This window comes from Eumetopias jubatus, unplaced genomic scaffold (assembly GCF_037043125.1).
Source record: "Eumetopias jubatus isolate StellerSeaLion01/CBP00866 unplaced genomic scaffold, mEumJub1_p1.0 scaffold_8, whole genome shotgun sequence".
In the NCBI taxonomy this organism is placed as follows: domain Eukaryota; kingdom Metazoa; phylum Chordata; class Mammalia; order Carnivora; family Otariidae; genus Eumetopias; species Eumetopias jubatus.
In genome coordinates this window covers 3,378,341-3,390,682 of record NW_028274814.1, presented here as the reverse complement: position 1 = coordinate 3,390,682, position 12,342 = coordinate 3,378,341, and the positions used below count along the sequence as shown (strand labels likewise).

General features: G+C 40.4%; 2 pseudogenes; one reads left to right on the top strand and one right to left on the bottom strand.

Moving 5' to 3' along the window:
* Positions 1-5,230: 5,230 nt before the first annotated feature.
* Positions 5,231-6,074, bottom strand: LOC114222429 (RWD domain-containing protein 1 pseudogene; annotated as a pseudogene).
* Positions 6,075-10,475: 4,401 nt separating this feature from the next.
* Positions 10,476-11,957, top strand: LOC114222435 (keratin, type II cytoskeletal 8 pseudogene; annotated as a pseudogene).
* Positions 11,958-12,342: the final 385 nt, after the last annotated feature.

Genomic DNA, 12,342 nt, shown 5'->3' with positions numbered 1-12,342 from the left:
CTGTGCATTGATTTTATATCCTGCTACTTGACTGAATTCCTGTATGATTTCTAGCAGTTTTGGGGTGGAGTCTTTTGGGTTTTCCACATACAGTATCATATCATCTGCAAAGAGTGAGAGTTTGACTTCCTCTTTGCCGATTTGGATGCCTTTGATTTCTTTTTGTTGTCCGATTGCTGTGGCTAGGACTTCTAATACTATGTTGAATAGCAGTGGTGAGAGTGGACATCCCTGCCGCATTCCTGACCTTAGGGGAAAGCTCTCAGCTTTTCCCCATTGAGAATGATATTCGTTGTAGGTTTTTCATAGATGGCTTTTATGATATTGAGGTAGGTACCCTCTAACCCTATACTCTGAAGAGTTTTGATCAAGAAAGATGCTGTACTTTGTCAAATGCTTTTTCTGCATCTATTGAGAGGATCATATGGTTCTTGTTCTTTCTTTTGTTAATGTATTGTATCACGTTGATTGATTTGCGGATGTTGAACCAGCCTTGCAGCCCAGGGATAAATCCCACTTGGTCATGGTGAATAATCCTTTTAATGTACTGTTGGATCCTATTGGCTAGTATTTTGGTGAGAATTTTTGCATCCATGTTCATCAAGGATATTGGTCTGTAATTCTCCTTTTTGATGGGGTCTTTGTCTGGTTTTGGGATCAAGGTAATGGTGGCCTCATAAAATGAGTTTGGAAGTTTTCCTTCCATTTCTATTTTTTGGAACAGTTTCAGGAGAATAGGTATTAATTCTTCTTTAAATGTCTGATAGAATTCCCTTGGGAAGCCAACTGGCCCTGGGCTTTTGTTTGTTGGGAGATTTTTGATGACTGATTCAATTTCCTTAGTGGTTATAGGTATGTTCAAGTTTTCTATTTCTTCCAGGTTCAGTTTTAGTAGTTGATACATCTCTAGGAATGCACCCATTTCTTCCAGGTTATCTAATTTGCTGGCATAGAGTTGCTCATAATATGTTCTTATAATTGTTTGTATTTCTTTGGTGTTGGTTGTGATCTCTCCTCTTTCATTCGTGATTTTGTTGATTTGGGTCATTTCTCTTTTCTTTTTGTTAAGTCTGGCCAGGGGTTTATCAATCTTGTTAATTCTTTCAAAGAACCAGCTCCTAGTTTCGTTGATCTGTTCTACTGTTCTTTTGGTTTCTAGTTCATTGATTTCTGCTCTGATCTTTATTATTTCTCTTCTCCTGCTGGGTTTAGGCTTTATTTGCTGTTCTTTCTCCAGCTCCTTTAGGTGTAGGGTTAGGTTGTGTATTTGAGACCTTCCTTTTTTCTTGAGAAAGGCTTGTATTGCTATATACTTTCCTCTCAGGACTGCCTTTGCTGTATCCCAAAGATTTTGAACAGTTGGTTTTCATTTCCATTGGTTTCCATGAATTTTTTTAATTCTTCTTTAATTTCCTTGTTGACCCATTCATTCTTTAGTAGGATGCTCTTTAGCCTCCATGTATTTGTGTTCTTTCCGACTTTCATCTTGTGATTGAGTTCTAGTTTCAAAGCATTGTGGTCTGAAAATATGCAGGGAATAATCCCAATCTTTTGGTACCGGTTGAGACCTGATTTGTGACCTAGGATGTGATCAATTCTGGAGAATGTTCCATGGGCACTAGTGAAGAATTCGCTAGTATTCCGTTGCTTTGGGATGGAATGTTCTGAATATGTCTGTAAAGTCCATTTGGTCCAGTGTTTCATTTAAAGTCTTTATTTCCTTGTTGATCTTTTGCTTAGATGATCTGTCCATTTCAGTCAGGGGGGTGTTAAAGTCCCCCACTATTATTGTATTGTTGTCAATGTGTTTCTTTGCTTTTGTTATTAATTGCCTTATATAATTGGCTGCTCCCACGTTAGGGGCATAGATATTTATAATTGTTAGATCTTCTTATTGGATAGACCCTTTAAGTAGGATATAGTGTCCTTCTTCATCTTTTATTACAGTCTTTGGTTTAAAATCTAATTTGTCTGATATAAGGATTGCCTCCCCAGCTTTCTTGGTGTCCATTAGCATGGTAAATGGTTTTCCACCCCCTCACTTTCAATCTGGGGGTGTCTTTGGGTCTAAAATGAGTCTCTTGCAGACAGCATATTGATGGGTCTTGTTTTTGAATCCAATCTGATAGCCTGTGTCTTTTGATTGGGGCATTGAGCCCATTTACATTCAGGGTAACTATTGAAAGTTATGAATTTAGTGCCATTGTATTGCCTGTAAGGTGACTGTTACTGTGTATTGTCTGTGTTCCTTTCTGATCTATGCTGCTTTTAGGCTCTCTTTTTGCTTAGAGGACCCCTTTCAATATTTCTTGTAGGGCTGGTTTTGTGTTTGCAAATTCCTTTAGTTTTTGTTTGTCCTGGAAGCTTTTTATCTCTCCTTCTATTTTCAATGAGAGTCTAGCTGGATATAGTATTCTTGGCTGCATATTTTTCTTGTTTAGTGCTCTGAAGATATCGTGCCAGTCCTTTCTGGCCTGCCAGGTCTCTGTGGATAAGTCTGTTGCCAATCTAATGTTTCTACCATTGTAGGTTACAGATCTCTTCTCCCGAGCTGCTTTCAGGATTTTCTCTTTGTCTCTGAGACTCGTAAGTTTTCCTATTAGATGTCGGGGTGTTGACCTATTTTTATTGATTTTGAGAGGGATTCTCTGTGCCTCCTGGATTTTGATTCCTGTTTCCTTCCTCACATTAGGGAAGTTCTCTGCTATTATTTGCTCCAATATACCTTCTGCCCCTCTCTCTCTTTTTTCTTCCTTTGGGATCCCAATTATTCTAATGTTGTTTCATCTTATCATATTGCTTATCTCTCGAATTCTGCCCTCATGATCCTATAGTTGTTTATCTCTCTTTTTCTCAGCCTCTTTATTTTCCATCATTTGGTCTTCTATATCGCTGATTCTTTCTTCTGCCTCATTTATCCTAGCAGTTAGTACCCCCATTTTTGATTGCACCTCATTAATAGCCTTTTTGATTTCTACTTGGTTAGATTTTAGTTCTTTTATTTCTCCAGAAAGGGTTTCTCTAATAACTTCCACACTTTTTTTCAAGCCCAGCTAGTATCTTTAAAGTCATGATTCTGAACTCTAGGTCCGACATCGTACTAATGTCAGTATTGAGTAGGTCCCTGGCAGACAGTACTACCTGTTGTTCTTTTTGCTGAGGTGATTTTTTTCATCTTGTCATTTTGTCCAGAGGAGAACAGATGAATGAGAGAACAGAATGCTAACAGGTTAACAATGTCTCCAGCAAATATACTCTATACAAATCAGAAAAGACCTGAAACCAGGGGACAAGAAAGGGAAAGAAAGAAGAGAGGAAAAAAAAGAAAAAAAAAGGAAAAAGAAAAAGATAAAAACAAACAAAAACAGAACAAAACAAAAAAAACAGAATATGATCAAATATGATCAGGGTAGTGCATAGATCAGTGCCACACACTAGCTTTTGGGCATATTTTGGTCTGTTAGAAGAAACTGCCTGCTAAAATTTTAAAGGAAGAAAGACTTATATATGTACAAAATAAGGGTTGATACAATGAAGGGATGGCAGATGACTGTAAAGATGAAAATTATAAAGGATTTTATAAAAGGAATTGATAAGATAAGAAGTTGTTTTTAAAAAGAAAGAAGAAGATTTAAAAAGAAAAAGAAAAAAGAAAAAAAAAGGGAGAGAATGTGATCAGACAGGAGAATAGAACAAAGCCATACACTAGTGATTTAGGGTATATTTTGATCTGTTAGAAGAAATTGTATCTCAAAATTTTAAAGAGAGAACAACTTATATATATATGCCAAAAATAAGGGTAACTACAATGAAGGGATAAAAATATGACTCTAAAAATGAAAAATAAAAAATGTTTTTTTAAAAAAGGGATTGATAAGATGTTGTTTGAAAAAGGGAAAAAGAAAAATTCAAAAAAAAAACAGTTAAAAAAATTAACTTTGAAAAACTAATGAATTATGGTAAAAAAGCCATGAATTCTATGTACAGTATTCCCCTAGCGCTGGAGTTCTCCCATTCTCCTTGATCGGTAAACTTGGTCTTGGCTTGCTGGCTGTTCGTGCTGATCTTCTGGGGGAGGGGCCTGTTGCTGTGGCTCCCAAATGTCTTTGCCGGAGGCAGAATTGCCCCGCCCTTGTGAGTCCGGGCTGAGCAAGCTGCTCCGGTTTGCTCTCAGGAGCTTTTGTTCCCTGGAAGCTCTCGGTACAGCTTTGGAGGACCAGGGCGAAAATGGTGGCCTCCCAATCTCCACCCAGAGGAGCTGAGAACTCGGGACCCCGCTCCTCAGTGTGCCCCCAGAGAAAAGCAGTCACTCCCGTCTCCCTGGTCTCCCGCTGCACTCCATGTTCACCCGGCCTGTGATCGAGCATTTCTATGTCTGGCACCCGACCCCGTGTGGAGTCTCCAAACCCAGCAGATCCCTGCGGTGCGCTCCCGCACTGCTCCTCCCGGGGGAGGAAGGGGAGTCTCCCCGGATCTGCCGCTTGTTGGGTCTCTGCTGACGGAGCAGTAGTCCGACTGGGCTGCGGATCACAGTTTATGGCAACCCCGAGCTGAGAGCCTGCGCCTCGGCTCCGTCTCTGCAGCTGGCTTCCCCGCTCCGATACCTGGGAGCTCTGGCGCACTCAGGCTCCCCCGGTCTTTCTGTGACCCCGAGGGTCCTGAGACCACACTGTCCCGCGAGGGTTCCACCCCCCCACTTAGCCACTGGAGCGACGTCCCTCAGCGGAGCTGACTTCTAAAAGTTACGATTTTGTGCTCCGCGGCTCTATCACTTGCCAGAAGCAGCCGACAGAGGCCCCTCCCCCCCGCCGTCTATCCTACCGAGCCTCGGATTCACTTCTCCGCATGTCCTACCTTCCAGAAAGTGGCCGGTTTTCTGTTCAGAGTGTTGTTACTAGTCTTATCTTCGATCTCCTGTTGAGTTCGTAGGTGTTCAGAATGGTTTGATCCCTATTCAGCTGACTTCCTGAGACCAGACGAAATCCAGGTCTCCTACTCCTCCGCCATCTTGCTCTGCCCCCCTCTATTTTTAATTTTTTGTGGGAACTCCATACCGTTTTTTTTTTTTTGAAACTTTAAGGTCAGTTTATTAAGTTCAATGATGAGAGCTATCAGAAGAATATTCTCCTGGAAATTATTTTTTCTTAGAAAAAAAGAAAGAAAAATCCACACACCAGGACAGCCACAGATGCTGTGGCAGTCACCCCTCTGTGCAGATGGGGAAGGCCCATTAGTCTGTCAGATCACTGTCCGGGTCAGCTGGGTTACAGTCGGGGTCATCCTCATCGTCATCTAGCTCCACGTCATCCATTTCCTGGAACAGAGATTCATCTAGAATATCAGATGTGTCAAGACTATGATCTGTTTCAACGAGCTGTTTCCCACTTAATTTATTTTTTCCTGCTTGTTCTTCTTCTTTCATTCGTTTCTTTTTAATTTCGAAGAGTTCTGCATCAAACTTGGCCTTCCAACTTAAGAAATTCTCGATTGTAACAGGAGTGCCATGAAATAATTGCTTTCAGCTTCCTCTGCCTCTTTTTCTTTTTGTTTCTTTTCTTCTTCTCTTCTAGTTTTTATTTGATCTACTATTTCATTTATTTTTTCTTGCACAGCTGTCACTAAAGTAAAGATCATCACCATACCAAGGTTTTCTTCTGCCTGTAATGCTAATAGTTTTAAAATGTCTGAGACATCATTATCTTCTAGATTTTCCTGGGAGAATATTTCATAAAGAAGAGCTTCCTCTGGGTATTTTTCACTGTATGTAAACTTGAGGGTAGTCTGGACAGTTTCATCATTTTCTCCAGCCTCAGATGTCACAGTAATGGTGAAACTGGGTGGATTTTCTAATAATACTTAGCAGGGCCTTGTCAAGTGAAGCACTACTGAAGGAGAATGTGGTATCAGGAGAGTCCATTTATATTTTGGAAGACTAGTTGTTAGGAGGATTGGATCAATGTGCAATCAAGCTGTGAAGGAGTCGGGGTAAATGGACTCCAGAGCCTCCAGCTCGTTGCGCTGCTCCTCGCCGTAATCTGTCATCGTGGCCCTCGCTGCTGCCCATGGACCGTCCAGCCACCCAGGCTGTGTGCTGCAGCTGGGACCGCGGCTGCGCCGGGAGCCTCCATACCGTTTTTCACAGTGACTAAACCAATTTGCAGTCCCACCAAAAGTGCTTGAGGATACCTTTTTCTCCACATCCTCACCAACACTTGTTATTTTTTGTGTTTTTGACTTTAGCTATCTGACAGGTGAAAAGTGATACCTCATTGTACTTTGATTTTTTATTTCCCTGATGATAGTGATGTTGAGAATCTTTTCATGTGTCTGGTGGCCATCTGTATATCCTCTTCAGAAAAATGTCTATCAGGTCCTCTGTCCATTTTTAATTGGATTATTTGTGGTATTTTTGGTGTTCAGTTGTAGAAGATTTTATACATATTTTGGATTTTAACCACTTCTTGGATTTTCTGTTGCAAATATATTCTCCCACTCAGTAGGTTGCCTTGTTATTTAAAAAAATATTCAAATTCCAGTTAGCTAATATACAGTGTTATATTAGTGTCAGGTGTACGAAGTAGTGTTTGAACACTTCCATACATCACTTGGTGCTCATCACAACATACGCCCTCCTTAAACTCCATCATCTATTTAATCCATCCCCCATATTCATCTCCCCTCTGGCAACCATCAGTTTGTTCTCTATAGTTAAGAATCTATTTTTTGGTTTGCCTCTCTCTCTTTTTTCCCCCTATGCTCATTTGTTTTGTTTCTTAAATTCCACATATAAAAGAAATCGTATGGTATTGTTTTCCTCTGACTGACTTATTTCACTTATTATAATACTCTCTAGCTCCATCCATGTCATTGCAAATGGCAAAATTTCATTTTTAGTGGCTGAATAATATTCAATTATATATTATTATATATTATATATTTAATATAATATAAATATATATACATATAAATATGTAATATAGACATATAGTCTGTATAATTATATATTATACAGTTATATTATACATTATATATTATACAAGTTAACATACATATATGTATATATGTGTGTATATATACATACATATATATATGTATATATGTAAAGAAGATGTGGTATCCATTCATCAGTCAATGGAACTTGGGCTGTATCCACAATTTGGCTATTATAGATAAGGCTGCTATAAATATTGGAGGGTATGTATCCCTTTGAATTAACATTTTTGTATTCTTTGGGTAAAGACCTACTAGTGCAATTGCTGAATCGTAGGGTAGTTCTATTTTCAACTTCTTTGAGGAAACTCTATCCTGTTTTCCACAGTGGCTGCACCAATTTCCATTTCCACCAACTGTGAAGATGGTTCCTCTTTCTCCACATCCTCACAACACCTGTTGTTTCTTGTGTTGTTGATTTTAGCCATTCTGACAGTGTGAGGTGGTATCTCATTGTAGTTTTGATTTGTATTTCCCTGATGATCAGTGATGTGGAGAATCTTTTCATATGTCTGTTGGGGCTAATCATGTCTTCTGCCCAATTTTTAATTGTATTATTCATTTTTAAGTGTTGAGTTTTATAAGTTTGTTATATTTTTTGGATACTAACCCTTTATCAGATATGTCATTTGGAATATCTTCTCCCATTCTCTAGGGAGAGTTAGTTTTGTTGATTTTCTTCTTCCATGTGCAGAAGCTTTTTTTTTTGTTAGTTTTAGTCGATTTTCTTCTTCCATGTGCAGAAGCTTTTTTTTTTGTTAGTTTTAGTTGATTTTCTTCTTCCAGGTGCAGAAGCTTTTGTTTTTGGTGTTGTCCCAATCATTTATTTTTGCCTTTGTTTCCCTCTCCCCAGAAGACCTATCTAGAAAGAAGTTGCTACAGCCAATGTCAAAGAGGTTATTGCCTGGGTTTTCTTCTAGGATTTTACAGTTTCAGGTCTCACATTTTGATCTTTAATCCATTTTGAATTTATTTTTGTGTATGGTATAAGGAAGTGGTCCAGTTTCATTCTTCTGCATGTTGCTGTCCAGTTTCCCAAACACCGTTTGTTGAAGAAACTGTCTTTTTCCCATTGAATATTATTTCCTGCTTTGTGGAAAATTAATTGACCATATAGTTGTGGGTTCATTTCTGGATTTTCTATTCAGTTCCATTGGTCTATGTTTCTACTTTTGTGACAGTACCATAATGTTTTGATCACTACAGCTTTGTAATATAACTTGAAGTCCAGAATTGTGATGCCTCCAACTTTGTTTATATTTTTCAAGGTTGCTTTGGCTATTCAGGGTCTTTTGTGGTTCTGTACAAATTTTAGGATTGTTTGTTCTAGCTTTGTGAAAAATGCTGGTATTTTGATAGGGGTGGCATTACATGTGTAAATTATTTTGGGTACTATAGACATTTTAACAAAATTTCTTCTTCCAAATCTATGAACATAGAATATTTTTCCATTTCTTTGTATCATCTTCAATTCCTTTCATCAGTGTTTCATAGTTGTCAGAGTACAAGTCTTTCTTCCCCTTGGTTAAATTTATTCCTAGGTATTTTATTGTTTTTGGTGCAACTGTAAATGGGATTGTTTTCTTAATTTCTCTTTGTGCTGCTTCATTATTGATGTAAAGCAATACAACAGATCTCTGTATGTTGATTTTGTATCCTGTGACTTTACTGATTTCATTTATTAGTTCTAGTAGTTTTTTTCTTTGTGGAATCTTTCAAGTTTTCTATGTATAGTATCATCTTATCTTCAAATAGTAAAGTTTTCCTTCTTCCTTGCTGACTTGGATGTCTTTTGTTTCCTTTTGTTGTCTGATTGCTGTGGCTAGGACTTCCAGCACTATGGTGAGAGTGGACATCCTTGTCTTGTTCCTATCCATAGAGGAAAAGCTTTCAGTTTTCCCTCATTAAGGATGATATTAGCTGTGAGTTTTTCATATATGGCCTTTATGATGGTATGTTCCCTCTAAATCTACTTTGTTGAGGGTTTTTATTATGATGTATGTTGTACTTTGTCAAATGTTTTTTCTGCATCTATTGAAATGATCATATTGTACCTATCCTTTCTTTTTTAATGTGATGTATCACATTGACTGATTTGCAAATATTGAACCACCCCCTGCAATCCGGGAATAATCCCACTTGGTAGCGGTGAATGATTATTTTAATGTATTGTTAGATTCAGTGTGTTAGCATTTCATTGAGAATTTTTGCATTTATTTTCATCAGGGATATTGGCCTATAGTTCTCTTTTTTGGTGGTGTCTTTATCTGGTTTTGGTATCAAGGTAATGCTGGCCTCATAGAATAAATTTGGAATTTTTCTTTCCTTTTCAATTTTTCTGGAATAGTTTGATAAGCTTAAGTTAAGAAGGTATTAACTCTTCTTAAATTATTTGGTAGAATTCCCCTGGGAAACCATCTGGCCCTGGAATTTTGTTTGTTGGGAGTTTTTTGATTACCGATTCAATTTCTTTACTGGTTATTGGTCTGTTCAAGTTTTCTATTTCTTCCTATTTCAGTTTTGGTAATTTATACAGTTCTAGGAAGTTATCTATTTCTTCCAGGCTGTCCAATTCGTTGCCATATAGTTTTTCATAATATTTTCTTATAATTGTCTGTATTTCTGTGGTGTTTGTTGTGATCTCTCATTCATGATTTTATTTATTTGAGTCCTTTCTCTTTTCTTTTTGATAAGTCTGGCTAAGGGGTTATCAGTTTTATTAATTTTTTTTTCAAAGAACTAGGTCCTGGTTTCATTGATATGTTTTAATTTTTTTTAGTTTCAGTACCATTTATTTCTGCTCTAATCTTTATTATTTTATTCTTTCTGCTCGCTTTAGGCTTCATTTTTTTGTTCTTTTTCTAGCTCCTTTAAGTGTAAGGTTAGGTTGTTTATTTGAGATTTTCCTTGCTTCTTGAGGTAGGCCTGTACTGCTATATACTTCCCTCTTAAGCCTGCTTTTGCTGCATCCCAAAGTTTTGGGATCATTGTGTTTTCATTTTCATTTGTTTCCATGTATTTTTTTAAATTTCTTCTTTGATTTCCTGATTGCCCATTCATTCTTTAGTAGCATGTTGTTTAACCTCCATGTATTTGTGGTCTTGCCAGATTTTTTCTTGTGATTGATTTCTAATTTCATAGTGTTATGGTGCATAGTATTACTTCAATCTTTTTGTATTTGTTGAGGCCTGTTTGTGACCTAATATGCACCCTATTGGAAAATCTTCCATGTTCCAAAAGAATGGGTATTCTGCTGCTTTAGGATGGACTATTCTGAATATATTTATTAAGTTCATCTGGTCCAGGGTGTCATTCAAAGTCACTGTTTCCTTGGTTATTTTCTGTTTAGATAATCTGTCTATTGCTGTAAATGGGGTGCTAAAATCCCCTACTATTGACCTAGAAGCAGCTTCTAGGCTCCTTCTGGAACCTCTGTCAGGTTCAGTCTACTCCCCTCCACTCCAGCCTCCACTCTGGCCTCCACCATGTCCATCAGGGTGACCCAGAAGTCCTACAAGATGTCCACCTCCAGCCCCCGGACCTTCAGCAGCCTCTCCTACACGAGTGGGCCTGGCTCCCACATCAACTCCTCTGCCTTCTCCCAGGTGGGCGGCAGCAGCAGCAGCTTCCGGGGTGGCCTGAGCAGCAGCATGAGTGTGGTCGGGGGCTACAGCAGTGGGGTCAGAGGTGTGGGGGGCATCAGGGCTGCCTCAGTGAACGAGAGCCTGCTGAGCCCCCTTAAGCTGGAGGTGGACCCCAACATCCAAGCTGCTGGCATCCAAGAGAAGGAGAAGATCAAGACCCTCAACAACAAATTTGCCTCCTTCATCGACAAGATGAGGCACCTGGAGCAGCAGAACAAAATTCTAGAGACCAAGTGGAGCCTCCTACAGCAGCAGCAGAAAAGTGTTTGGTGCAACATAGACAGCATGTTCGAGAGCTACATCAGCAACCTCCGGTGGCAGCTGGACACCCTGGGCCACGAGAAGCTGAAGCTGGAGGTGGAGCTTGGCAACATGCAGGGGCTGGTGGAGAACTTCAAGAATAAATATAAGGAGGAGATCAAAGAGCGTGCAGACATGGAGAATGAATTTGTCCTCATCAAGAAGGATATGGACGAAGCTTACATGAACAAGGTAGAGCTGGAGTCCCGCCTGGAATGGCTAACCAATGAGATCAGCTTCTTAAGGCAGCTGTATGAAGAGAAGATCCATGAGCTGCAGTCCCAGATCTCGGACACCTCCGTGGTGCTGTCCATGGACAACAGCCACTCCCTGGACCTGGACAGCATCATTGCTGAGGTCAAGGCCCAGTACGAGGACATTGCCAACAGCAGCCAGGCTGAAGCGGAGACCAGGTACCAGATCAAGTATGAGGAGCTGGAGACACTGGCTGGGAAGCAGGGGGATGACCCCCGTTGCATGAAGACGGAGATTTCTGAGATGAATCAGAGCATCAGCTGACTCCAGGCTGAGATCGAGACCCTCAAAAACCAGAGGGCTGCCCTGGAGGCGGCGATTGCTGATGCTGAGCAGTGTGGGGAGCTGACCATTAAGGACGCCAATGCCAAGGTGGGCAAGCTGGAGGCCTCCCTGCAGTGAGTCAAGCAGGACATGGCCCAGCAGCTTTGCGAGTACCAGGAGCTCATGAACGTCAAGCTGGCCCTGGACATCGAGATCACCACCTACCGCAAGCTGCTGGAAGGCGAGGTGAGCCAGCTGGAGTCTGGGATGTAGAACATGAATATCCGTACTAAGACCACCAGTGGCTACTCAGGTGGCCTGAGCTCGGCCTATGGGGGCCTCACAAGCCCTGGGCTCAACTATGGCCTGAGCTCTTTCCAGTCCAGTTTTGGCCCTGCTGGTTCTTTCAGCCGCAGTGGCTCCTCCAAGGCTGTGGTTGTGAAGAAGATAGAGACCCGTGATGGGAAGCTGGTGTCCGAGTCCTCTGATGTCCTGTCCAAGTGAACAACTATGGTGGTCCCTCCCAGCCTCCCCACTCTTGTGGCTGCCATAGAGGCTTTGGGGGGAAAGGAGCTGTGCTGGGGAGGGCCGGCAACAGGAGAGCCACCTAAGACTCAGCCCCAGTCCTCAGCTTACACTTGGGGGGAGTCTACTGCCCTGGGTACCCCCTCTTGTCCATACCCCCAACTAAAAGCCAATTCAAGTGTCTTTTCCCAAATAAAGCCTCAGCCGGCTCTGCCAATCACCCGCCCCAAAAAATCCCCTACTATTATTATATTATTATCAATTAGTTCCTTTATGTTTGTTATTATGTTTTATATATTTGGGCGCTCCCATTTGGGTGAATAAGTATTTATAATTGTTATTTCTTCTTTTGGATTGTCTCCTT